This window comes from Protopterus annectens, chromosome 8.part0 (genome assembly GCF_019279795.1).
Source record: "Protopterus annectens isolate FY-2018-M chromosome 8.part0, PAN1.0, whole genome shotgun sequence".
NCBI lineage: Eukaryota > Metazoa > Chordata > Ceratodontiformes > Protopteridae > Protopterus > Protopterus annectens.
This window is the reverse complement of record NC_056741.1, coordinates 1,106,706,670-1,106,719,690: the sequence shown is the minus strand read 5'-3', so window position 1 is coordinate 1,106,719,690 and position 13,021 is coordinate 1,106,706,670.

Sequence of the window (13,021 nt, the reverse complement as noted above, 5' to 3'; positions counted from 1 at the left end):
AAATGAAACAGAAGGAGCATATAAACTGCTACAACAATAAGCTAACATGCAGGCATAAAACAAAAGTATTATCCGTAGTACTGACCGTGGGTATGTGTTGCCCTGTAAAATCTGATTTGTGTCCAGAATATATCCCATCCTGGCCATATGAAAAGGTGGCAACCCTACCAATGGTCAGAGCATTCAGCCAAAATCTGCCCATATGCGGTCCAAGCCATTCTTGTCAGGATGTGTCAAAGTTGAACGGGTATTACCCGGGTGTACCTACCATGTCATGAAAGATAAGTATTTGCGTGAACCTATGTGCTTGATGTACAGCATGTGGAAGGTGAAAAATGCCAGGGTAGTCCTCACAACCATACAGGTACCTGACATATGTAGTGAATGCAATGTGTTCCCTTGACCGTGCCATGGGCCATCAACCAAAGAAGGGATGGATGGAGTGTCAGGAATATGTGTGTGTGGGGGGATGGGTAAGGGTATAATCCACAAAGGCAAGACTGTGTTGGATGCACAATAGGTGAACTGGAGGTGTATGAGGGAGCAGTAGGTGAATCAGAAAGAAACACAAAGAACAAGCATACACATCCGCAATACAACCTGACAGGCCATACTGTAGAACACAATCACACAAACATATGACTATTAAAGTGTGCGATACACATGTACAGAAACATCACCAGCACATACCCACAGAATGGTCTGGATGGAACTGGGCCATCCAAATGCAACACACCTGGATGCATAACTGAATACCCATCATCCCCTCTACAGCACACAACCCGCCCCCATTCCTGAACGTCCACCAAATCCAGCCATACTCAGGCTACTAGCTTGGCGCAGCCATATCTACACATAGTGACCACTACTCATATGTAGTAGGCAGTATCACCCTAGGCAGTGTAAGGATTGCAAACTATGTATCCCTTGCATGTAAAACCCTAACACATTTTCGTAAATCCAAAAGAATGGACGGTATTTGGCTTGTTCAATTTTTGGATATCCCTCATGGGATAAGTATCCTGTGTAAACATCAGACTTGGTATCACAACACGATGTCCAGTCCTGTAGACATCTGGACACAAGTTGTATGTGCAGTAGTGGTTCACGAGACTGTTCAGCCTCTAGACGGTCATGCAGAACTTACTACCCAGGATCAAACACCTGCCTGTGACGCACGTCTCCCCACATGAATTATCAAGAGAATATATTGTACACAGTCGCATAGTGGCACTTGGAAATAGGGTGATTAAGGCGCTGACATAAACAGGGTACCTCCTGACCCACTGTGTGGGGGACAGTCACTGTTTGGGTAGGTGTGTCCTGACCAAGAATGATACAATGGCAAATGTCCTGTGATTGTAGGAAATAACTATGTACCATACTTCATGTAACAGTTGCCTAAAACAGTTATTTCTGGATGTAAAATACATAAATCGTACAAGAAACAGAATAAGCAATGAAAGTGCTACAGGAATAGGCTTTCATCTAGGAAAATAATGAATGTTCTAAACCCTGTACTGACCGTGGGTATGTGTTGGCCTAAACAATCTGGTGTGTCCAGAATATATCCCATCCTGTACATATGAAAATGTGGCAGCCGTACCAATGGTCAGAGCATTCGCACAATAACTGGCCAGCCTCTTAATCACTCACAAAACCAGTGACCTTTGGAGGAAAGGTGTTGAATGACACTTGAATGACTAATGACAATTCTTCTTCTTTCGGCTTTTCCCGGTTAGGGGTCGCCACAGCGGATCACCTTGTCCGCACAATAATTGGCAGTGGAGTTTTACGGTGTCGAGTTGCCAGCCCGGCGCCCAACCTTCCACAGAAGGCACACTCACACCTAGGGCCAATTTAGAGTGTCCAATCCACCTACAGCATGTCTTTGGGATGTGGGAGGAAACCAGAGCACCCGGAGGAAACCCACACGACCACAGGGAGGACATGCAGACTCCGCACAGAAGGCACCCCAGCCGAGGATCGAACCGAAGAACCTCTTGCTGTGAGGCGGCAATGCTAACCACTGCACCACCGTGGCCGCCCTGAATGACTAATGACAATAATTAAGAGTAATAGACGCTTTTAACTGCAGAAAATAAGTATTAATACATATGGCTCTGAATCTGTCAACACGCTTCAAGTTAATAGTACTAATATTGTAGAAGTGTTCGTGATTGTCCCTGATTTGTCATTGCCTTGTCCGTGTCACTGTTGAAATTAATCCCTGAGTATTACAGAGGTCCGTACACATATGTACACCAACCAACTGTCACATTTGTTGACAGTACTATTGCATACCTGTAGTGAAGTCATAAGTGATGTCCAGAATAATATTCATCGTATATATGAATGAATGAAATAGTCAAATGTGAAGGGAAACACCCCCCCACCCTGTATTATGTAGTGGAACCACTGCCCACCCTATATTATGTAGTGCCAAGATAATAATCTGGTCAGAGGTGCCCAAACCCCTGCGTCAGTAAACACAGGTAGAATGTTAAAATTGGGACCAACACTGTCCATGTGCTATGTCTGATATTTGAACAGGTACAGGACAGTTCCAGTCACCAGTCGGACAAGCCTAAACCCAGATCACCACATGAACACCCTGACAATCAAACACACATATGTGCCAGGACTATAAGCTTTGGAGTTCTGAATATCCTTAGAGTGAGTAAACATGAAGCATGGGTCCAGAGCAGTAGGGAATAGGGAATGTCGCATGTGTAGTACTGCGGTTTTCCCAGCAGGAGAATGGATGCCTGCTGTGTAAGTGAAGTGGTGAGGCGTATGTTAGGGTAGCTATGAACCATGGGTATACATATAAATGAAGCAGAACACCAATAGTGTAGTGGTTAGAGCATCCGCCTAATGTAAAGGCATTCCCGGTTCAAGTACGACTATAGCACATATCATTTTCTTGTGTAATGAATGCCTCTGTGCTGTAAAGCCAACATTTAAACATGTAAAGGTGAACGTGTGTTTCGCATGGAGCCGTTAACCGGATTCCATGAATCAAAGTGGTACTGTCATAATGAATAAGGCACATGTAAGCACAAAGAAGTGGCAGTAAACATATGTAACTCACAATAAGGATATCCAAGTGTGCCTGCGCGGGTGTAAGCAGCTCCCAGCATAGCAAATGTATGTTGTTTTGTACAGATGTAACTTATATATATATATATATATAGATATAGATAGATATGTGTGTATAGATATATATCCACAGACATAAAATAAAGAAATATATGAAAAAAAATATATATATATATATATATATATATATATATATATATATATATATAAATATATATATAGAATAAACGCCGAAAGAAGAAAGCATACACAAGGGTTGTGAAGGGAATCTAGAGCAACTAAGGTATTATAAAGTGCTTGCAGTGTATGTCAGATAAAGCTGCACAAGAGTGAGTAGAGCACCACTATTCACACCAGAGGCAGGGTTATACCAGTGGCCATAATATCGTTGAACTTCTATGTCAACATTACACACAGACGGAATGTAGTTCATGTTGTGACCACCTTCACTTCTAACCCACAAATGTTTGTAATCCATAACACCAGGAAAGGCATGTATGTGCAAATATAAATGGAGGGAGACCCTGTGAATACACGAGGTGGTACAAAATGTGTGTAGGGCCCCTGGAGAGGGCAATGTGTAAAGGTGTGTCATGGCTGCGATATCAGGCAGATAATGGCTGTTACGCATGGAAACTCAACACGGGTGGGCTGGAGAAACTATGTCTATGTGATTATGGAAACAGGAGTGCCAGGGTTGGTTGCGCCGGTTGCAATGGAGTGGCCCGTGTAGGTCAGCTAGTACGTAAGTGCGATTCCCAGCTAGAGCGTCTTCTGCATGGAGACATGCCGGAATGGGAGTATCTTCGTTGAAGGTTGTGCGTCAGGGCTGGCAACTTGGCACATAAAACCTATCTGCCAATCATTAGCGGACCGGAGTTCCGCTGTGGCGACTCCTAACTGGGAAAAGCCGAAAGACACAACAACATGCAGACATCAATATGTTGACGTACATTCTCTGTAACACATGCACTCCATTTATTAACATAAATAATATGAATGTGCACAGAAACAAATACAGTAGCAGGAATAACAGGCTGTGCAGACGAGGAATAGGTCAAATGACACTGTATCACATTACATTTATCAGATCAGCGGTACTCCATACATGAACAAAGTGCGACATCTGTCCGCTGTATAACGTGCTGTATACCGATTACAAGTTAACCGGAGTGAAGTGTCGGTGTCATAATGACTAAGGCAATAGTATGCTGTTGAAGCAGAGATAAAACCCAATACGCATGTGTAAGTGTGTTTGTCCGGGAAATGTATTGGTCAATGGACACACAGATATATACATATATATATATATATATATATATATATATATATATATATATATATATATATATATATATATATATATATATATATATATATATATATATATATATATATATAGATATATATATATACACACACACACACACACACACACACACACACATATACAAATATATATATATATATATATATATATATATATATATATATATATATATATACATACAACATTTATTGATATATACACATATACACACAAAAAACATATATATGTCATTGTAGATATACACATGTACATAACTAGGCTACTTTACAGCAATTACGGGGTTCAGACCAGTCATATGTTACTGGGAGGTCCAATAAACAAACGTTTACCTCCCACACCGCCCAGCTAGGCTGGTCAGACATACAGACAGGCAATAAAGATAAATACACTGCTGCTTTCCAAACCACCGGCAGGAAAGTACCAGTGGGAGAGATCTGCAAGGTCTACACTTTAAACATGGATAACGGGGTCCCTTGCAGGACACCAAAAATTCACTTTACGTGTGAACCTTTGGTTATCGATGTGGGCAGGATGTAGCTGTACATGGAACAGTAGGTTGTGCAAGTGTAATAACACATGGGTTGACAAAACGTACGACATGTGTCCCGAGAAGGGGAGAGTGGGCAATGTGTAGGGTTGTGTTCATACCCCAGCTGCACTCACAGTAAGTATTTGTCATGAGTGCTGTACAGGGGTGTCAGGTAGGTGAATCATGAGTATGCAATAATGGGCCTAAGTGTGCAGGTGTTGGTTGGCAGAGATGTAGTAGGCCCGCCCAGTGGAAGTAATTAATATTCCTATGTGGGCATAGCAGACACCTATACCTCCCAAACCTGAAGAGCACATCTACTGGATAGTCTGTAAACCATTGGGGGAACACATAGGGACTATATCAGTGCCATGTACCCGATTAGCATGGACATCCATGATTATGAATCAGAATGTAACACAGTCCTAACTAAACACTTCCAGAACTAGTGATATTAGGTGTACAGGTGGCGGAATACAGGTAATGACTAATGACAACATGTATGAGTCATAAACAACATGTACCTCGACAAATGTGAATGAATACATATGCCCTGTAACTGTCAATGTGTCAGGTTAATAGAACCAATCATCTAAATGTGTCCCTCAGGGTGTTATGCAGTGTCCCTGATACAGTGTTCATTCTCCCCCATTGGTATGTGAGGTCTGCTAGTGACGGAAAGCACATATTCTGCCGGCCACCTTAGGTAGATGATAGCATAATAGTTTGGGATTACCACCTGTTCGCCTTTGTGAGGGACACTCCACTATGGGCAGTTGTGTCCTGCAAAATTAATGTTACGGCACATGGCCTGTGATTTCGGGAAAGGAGGTCATATATTGTGTATAGTGGTGTCATAAAGTGATTTTGTTGTATCAGAAACAGCTACATGTTATAGGAAACAGTATTAGCAACTATAATGCTACAAGAATAACCTTAACGTATGCAAACCGGTGAAGTAGTCAGTTTACTACTGGCTGTGGTTATGTGTTGCCTTGCCAAATGTGACAGCTCTACATATAGGTCCTGTAGGGCTGCCACCTTTCCAAATGGCCAAAGTGGGACCTGCTCTGTAGAAATGTGAGACGTACCAGGTCAGAACATACCTACAGCCATGCATAGTACAGAAATATACATATTAGCACAAATCAAAGCTTAGTCTAGCAGCAGTCAAGTTGCTTATGCAACTTCACATAACATATCGACGTGTCATGTATACAATAACCGTTACATGCAACTATTACAGACACATAGAATATAATAATGTCCTCTAATCAGGACAGTTGCTATGGTTAGAGTATTCTCGCATGACACATATGCCTAATGAGGGACTGTCCCATGCAAAGTGGGAAAGGTGTTACTCCTAGAGTCTCACGTCGGCCAATCTAAAAGATGGAAAACCTACAATAGGTATGCGGTAGCATGACCCGGCAGAGAGATGCATTTCCCAAAAAACATTTACATGTCAGCATTGCAGAGTATCAGTTCCCATGTATCAGCCAGATGGGAGCAGATTGTATGAGGAACACGCATATAATATGATTATGTCATTGGATAGGCCGCCGATTCCATACAGTCAAACGCCTGCCGTCGCCTAATGGTTAGACATACCCGATACTGTAATCATGTAGTCCGATGTAATAGGCATCACAAGGGATCACGCCCACCCAGCATGAGTGACAAATGTAAGCAGAAATGTCGGTGCATGTGCAAGTGAGTGAGCGAGTGGGTGTAAGCATGTTTGTCTACCAGTATGCCAGTATTGCACTGTTAAAGAAATGTGGAGTCTAAACAAGTATAAGGAGCTGTAACCAGAAGTCAGCAGTGCTTATCACCGCGCAAACCCATGCACAACCACCCCCACCTGCTGGAATGTGCCTTACCCACTCCGTATCCAAAGGTGTCATTCAGGCCGCAAACAAAGAACCGTCCATTGCACGTGTTGGTAGCAATACCCTGCGCACACAGCTCATGTGAATTACCAATACACCATGGCATATGTACAGACAATAGACAGTACCACACACATACCATACAGCACAGTCATCCAACAGTATAGCAATGTACTGGCAGATATGTCCGGACCACTGGTGTTTGCAGACCAGGCCGTCCTCTGTTTCAGTGTGTGAGCATGCCCAGTATGACTGTTACGCATGTTGTCGACTGACATTACCGTCATACCTTCATGTGTTTGAGCATGCCAAGTATGGTCAACTGGATCGCATGTGTCACATGTCCAGATAGTCAGTACTGTGGTGCCGACCCCTGCATTGTACACTGACAGGTGGCATGCTGTGTCTGCAGGGTAGCTAACAGTTATGTGGCATTGACTGTTGCTACATTTCTGCACAGCATGGGGGGACATCCAACTGTATCCACAGTCCTACACAGCACCGGGGGTGGCGCACATGACTCTCACATATGTACGTTGGAAGGGGGGCACAGCTGACAGTTGTACACATTTGCTACTACTGTATTGGTATGCCAGGTACTCCATTTCAGTGTGTGGACCTACCTAAATTGCTGGTTGGAGGCATACCAGTGTACGTCAGATCCTAGCTTTAATTACCAGCATAGTGGTTTCAGACATCCTAGCCTTCACAACCTACATCCAACTGCCTGGCCTGCTGTAGTCTGTGTGTGTGTCTGTGGGGGTTGGGGTCATCCATTGGGCATATCCAGAGGCCATTGTATAGCATTTGTCTGTATTGGTCTACACCTGTCCAGCTGTATGAGACTTGTGTGGGCTGTATGGATGCACATGATGTTCAGCCCATAACCTGCAGTGGGTTAGGACACCCTGTGTACTACTGGCTACTACTGTGACCCCGGTATGTGCTACAGATGTCATGGTGCCACTATGGACGTGTACTGTCTGCTGCCCTAACAGTCGGCCACCAAATTCCCTTGTATGCTCACATCCATACCATAGCTACAGGTAAATACATATTCTAATACAACTGTCAATTGGTTGGTCGATTGACTTACCTTGGGGGTGTTCCAGACCTGTGGATGGTGCTGGAGGGCTGCCTGTGTTGGATGCACACAGTGCACTTCCTATACATGGCTGAGCACAGGTAGTGTCATGTTTGGCATCCATTGTACTGTCTGTGCGAGTCAGAGAGGGTGAAATTCCCTGGGTACATACTGTGTCAGTGCATATGCCATGTGTTGCCTCTTTGCCAAGGGCAGGTCATACTGTGCATGCCTCCTTTCGCCTACTGGGTCCAGCTCAGGTAGTTCCTCCTCCAAGTCACACTGTGCCTGTACAGGCCTTGGCATTGGTGGGGTGCTGTGTGGCCCTGCCCCATGCTGTTCCTGCTGCAACTGTTACTGCAGGATCAGATTGTGTAGCATAGCACATACCATAACAATTTAGGTGGATGTAGCTGGTGAATATTGCAAGGCTCCACTGGATGTGTCCAGATACCAGAACCGTGACTTGAGCATCCCAAACACATGCTAAATTATATGTCTTGCCTGTGCATGTGCCTTATTATGGTGTAGTTGTTCAGGTGTGTGTGCATTGCTGATGGGTGTAATCAGCCACGACTCCAGTAGTTACCCAGCATCCCCCACTAGGAGACTGTAGGGGATGTCCATATTGGCAAAGGTGTGGTAAAGCCGCGTCAGATGCCATATATGGGAATCGTCATAGCTTCCAGGGCAGACAGCACACACAATCAGTTTAATGCCCTGGCCATTGCATACGGCCTAGCTGTTGGAGGGTATGCCCCTGCAGTTAATGTAGGCCCTACTCCACTCTCTGGGTGGTGCTTTGATGCATACGTGTGTGCAGGCTACAGCACCCAGTACCCCAGGGTAGTCTGCCATTTGGTGGAAGAGACGCATATTGCTGGTCAACAAATCACGTGTGTTGAGGACATGTATGTGCTCACTGGCATGTGGTGACATGGCGTCTGTGAACTAGTGCAATACTCTGGATGCAGATGCCTGTGAGATCCCCATGATATCCCTAGTTGTGCTTTGGGAGGTACCTGTGGCTAGTATACCTAGGCCAACACATACCTTGGTATCCACTGGGATGGGTTTCCCTCGGCCTGTTCGATGTGTCAGGTGTGGCCGGCACAGCTCAACAAGCTGCTGTAGGAGGTCTCTGTCCACCCCATAGTGCTCCACTATCTCCAGTTCATGTAGCCCCTGGTAAGTTACCCTGGGTCTGTAAAGTCTTATGTCACCTCACTAAGGGTTGTTCAGCAGCATTCACATTCTCACCACCCTCAGCCTCCTGCACATGTTGGTCTATGTTGCCTGCTGCAGCCCTTCTCATTTGGTTGGACTGTGTCGAGAAATGTCCCCGCATGTATACACCAGTGGTGTAGAGTGTGGAAGAAACCTGTGTGTATGGTACTTGCTCACTTTACCGTAGTGTTCTGGGGTGGGCTGGCCATGTAATCTGCTGATTGTTCTGATTATCACCTGTTTGTGCAGCCTGTTCACCTTGACTGCTCCACTACTGCTGTTGTCCCTCCCAATTTCACCAGGCAGGTATAGACACACCCCTAGCTTAGGTGTGCTAAGGCAGGAGCAATCCCGAGGCACAGGTCTCCAATGCACGTACAGTATGCCTGACCCCCCTCCCATGCTTTCACCTATATTTGAGTCCTGCACCCGGCTATCTACACACATACACTCTTGGGATCTGCATCACACCCTGGGGATAAGCGGGATTCACTATTGTCAACCTCATTTAAATAGTATTGTCTTTTAATGCATAGTTATATGACCCATACTGACCCTCCAAATTAATAACCACTGCTTACTGTCGCTCAGATCCGTACACAACTGGTTAAAGGTGCCTTACTATCACCGTATTCGATGTCCCTTGTTCTTCCCAGCAACAAAATAACCGGTCTCTACATGACTAGAACCTGGGACCCTGCACACCACAGACGATGTGCTTTACCACTAAGCCATGGCAGATATACATACATCTGAGGTGATCACGTACAGATCATCCAGCACAAACATTCAATAGTGCTAATGTCCACATATATATATATATACATATATATATATATATATATATATATATATATATATATATATATATATATATATATATATATATATATATATATATATATATATATATATATATATATATATATATATATACATACACACACACACACACACACACACGCACACACACACACATATATACATATACACACACATACGTAGATATTGCATTTATATCACAACAGCGGACCACATGACACCAAAGCATTAGACAAGAATGAAAAGGAAACCACATGTGCCACCTGCATTATGTAGTGGTGTTACTATCAAGGCAAGTGTGGTTCGTTGCGTCACACGGGTCAGACTGTATTAAGGATAAGAGTAGGTCTGCTGACATTTACTCACCAGACCTATTGGTGAATGTATGTGTTGACAACCCAGTGTCTTGGACGATTATGACATTTGTGGACACTATATAGGAAAGCAACAAAACACACTCAACACATCCTGAAGCTAGCCACCTACATATACCAACACATAGGATATGACTGCCAAACACACACACCTGTCATGCCTTGGAATTGAGCACCTACCTGTCTATTCTATCACACTACAGCATTACATAGTTACAGAACATGCAACAGAGATTGCTGGATCACAGCACTCCCAGAGGCATACTTCTAGGTGGGTGACATCATCAGCAAAGGCAAAGACGCCGATAGGGATTGTATGTAGAGTGAGCAGTCTAAAAGCATTACTCTGTCACCAGGCAGCTGGAAACACACACACACACACACACACACACACACACACACACACACACACACACACACACGGCAGGGCTGGGATTAGAACATAGACCTAACTACCTTATCACACTACAGCATTACGCAGTTACAGAATGCGCTACCAAGATTACTGGAACACAGCACTCCCAGAGGCATACTTCTAGGTGGGTGACATCATCAGCAAAGACAAAGACGCTGATAGGGATTGTATGGAGAGTGAGCAGTCTAAAAGCATTACTCTGTCCCCAGGCAACTGGAAACACACACACACTTGGCAGGGCTGGGATTAGAACATAGACCTAACTACCTTATCACACTACAGCATTACGCAGTTACAGAACGCGCTACCAAGATTACTGGAACACAGCACTCCCAGAGGCATACTTCTAGGTGGGTGACATCATCAGCAAAGGCAAAGACACCAATAGGGATTGTATGGAGAGTGAGCAATCTAAAAGCATTACTCTGTCCCCAGGCAGCTGGAAACACACACACACACACACACACACACACACACACTTGGCAGGGCAGGGATTAGAACATAGACCTAACTACATTATCACACTACAGCATTACACAGTTACAGAACACGCTACCGAGATTACTGGAACACAGCACACCCAGAGGCATACTTCTAGGTGGGTGACATCATCAGCAAAGGCAAAGACGCTGATAGGGATTGTATGGAGAGTGAGCAGTCTAAAAGCATTACTCTGTCCACAGGCAGCTGGAAACACACACACACACACACACACACACACACACACACACACACACACACACACACTTGGCAGGGCTGAGATTAGAACATAAACCTAACTACCTTATCACACTACAGCATTATGCAGTTACAGAACGCGCTACCGAGATTACTGGATCACAGCACTCCCAGAGGCATACTTCTAGGTGGGTGACATCATCAGCAAAGGCAAAGACACTGATAGGGATTGTATGGAGAGTGAGCAGTCTAAAAGCATTACTCTGTCCCCAGGCAGCTGGAAACACACACACACATACACACATCAGGGCTGGGATTAGAACATAGACCTAACTACCTTATCACACTACAGCATTACACAGTTACAGAACGTGCTACCAAGATTGCTGGATCACAGCACTCCCAGAGGTATACTTCTAGGTGGGTGACATCATCAACAATGGAACAAACGCCGATAGGGACTGTATGGAGTGTGAGCAGTCTAAAAGCATATTACTGTCCCAAGGCAGACGGAGACAAACACACGGCAGTGGTGTGAGCAGGACAACTGCCTATCTACGAAGCATTATTGCAACACTACATAGATACGAGACGCGCCACAGACAGTACACCTTTCAAGACAGTCAATATGACCTTCTAGGAATGCAGACATCGACATGGATGCTGGCAGTTACGGTGTACATACCTGTGAACCAGTGTGTTCAATGTAGGAATCCATCCTGAAGTGGGGTATGGCCATCTGTTGCCTGGATGACCACTATCGCTATACAGGATTACAATGGTCATGCCCATACACAGAGGCACATAACTGACACAAGGTGTCACTGGGCATGCTCACACAGTAGCACACGTCAGTTTGGAATGCACTATGTGTCCATCTACACAACAGCGTACTGGGCATGCTCACACACTTAGTAGCGAAGGGCTGTCTTGTATGCACACAGATTCTAAACACGGAAGGGCACAGTGTGTCGATAGTCATCATTGTTAGCATGAACGCTGCACTACATATGTCTGACACTGGTCTTCTACACAACGTCTGCTCCTGTCCATCACCTTAGCTGTACCAATCTAAACCTGGCACACAAATACCACCCATAAACATCCTGACACCTACAGGACAACTGCACTCTATGTGTATGCTAAACAGTGCCAGATGTGTAGCGTTCGTAATCATAGCTGCCAATCTAGATCCAACAATGGGGAATACTGACATCTGTGCAGTGAGGAACACCTGGCATAAGGCTCAGTTGTGCACAATAGCACTACCACCGTATACCTCAGATATAGACATGTGGGCCATAAGACCATTACGGACCGCTCCCGGTGTTAGTGTCCCCACATACATGAAGGCCACTCACATGTACTGACCAGTGCACTCTCAAAAGCCATCACAGGTGTGTCAGGTGCAGATCACAGTGGTAAATGCCGCATTCTAGTATGTAGCCCTCAGACATCACCATGTCCTTGGACCAGCAACACACATCCATACATTAGTACAACACCATGTTACTCATGACCAGTGGACTGTACTTAGCTCTACAGTAACTGTGCAGACTACCCATGTA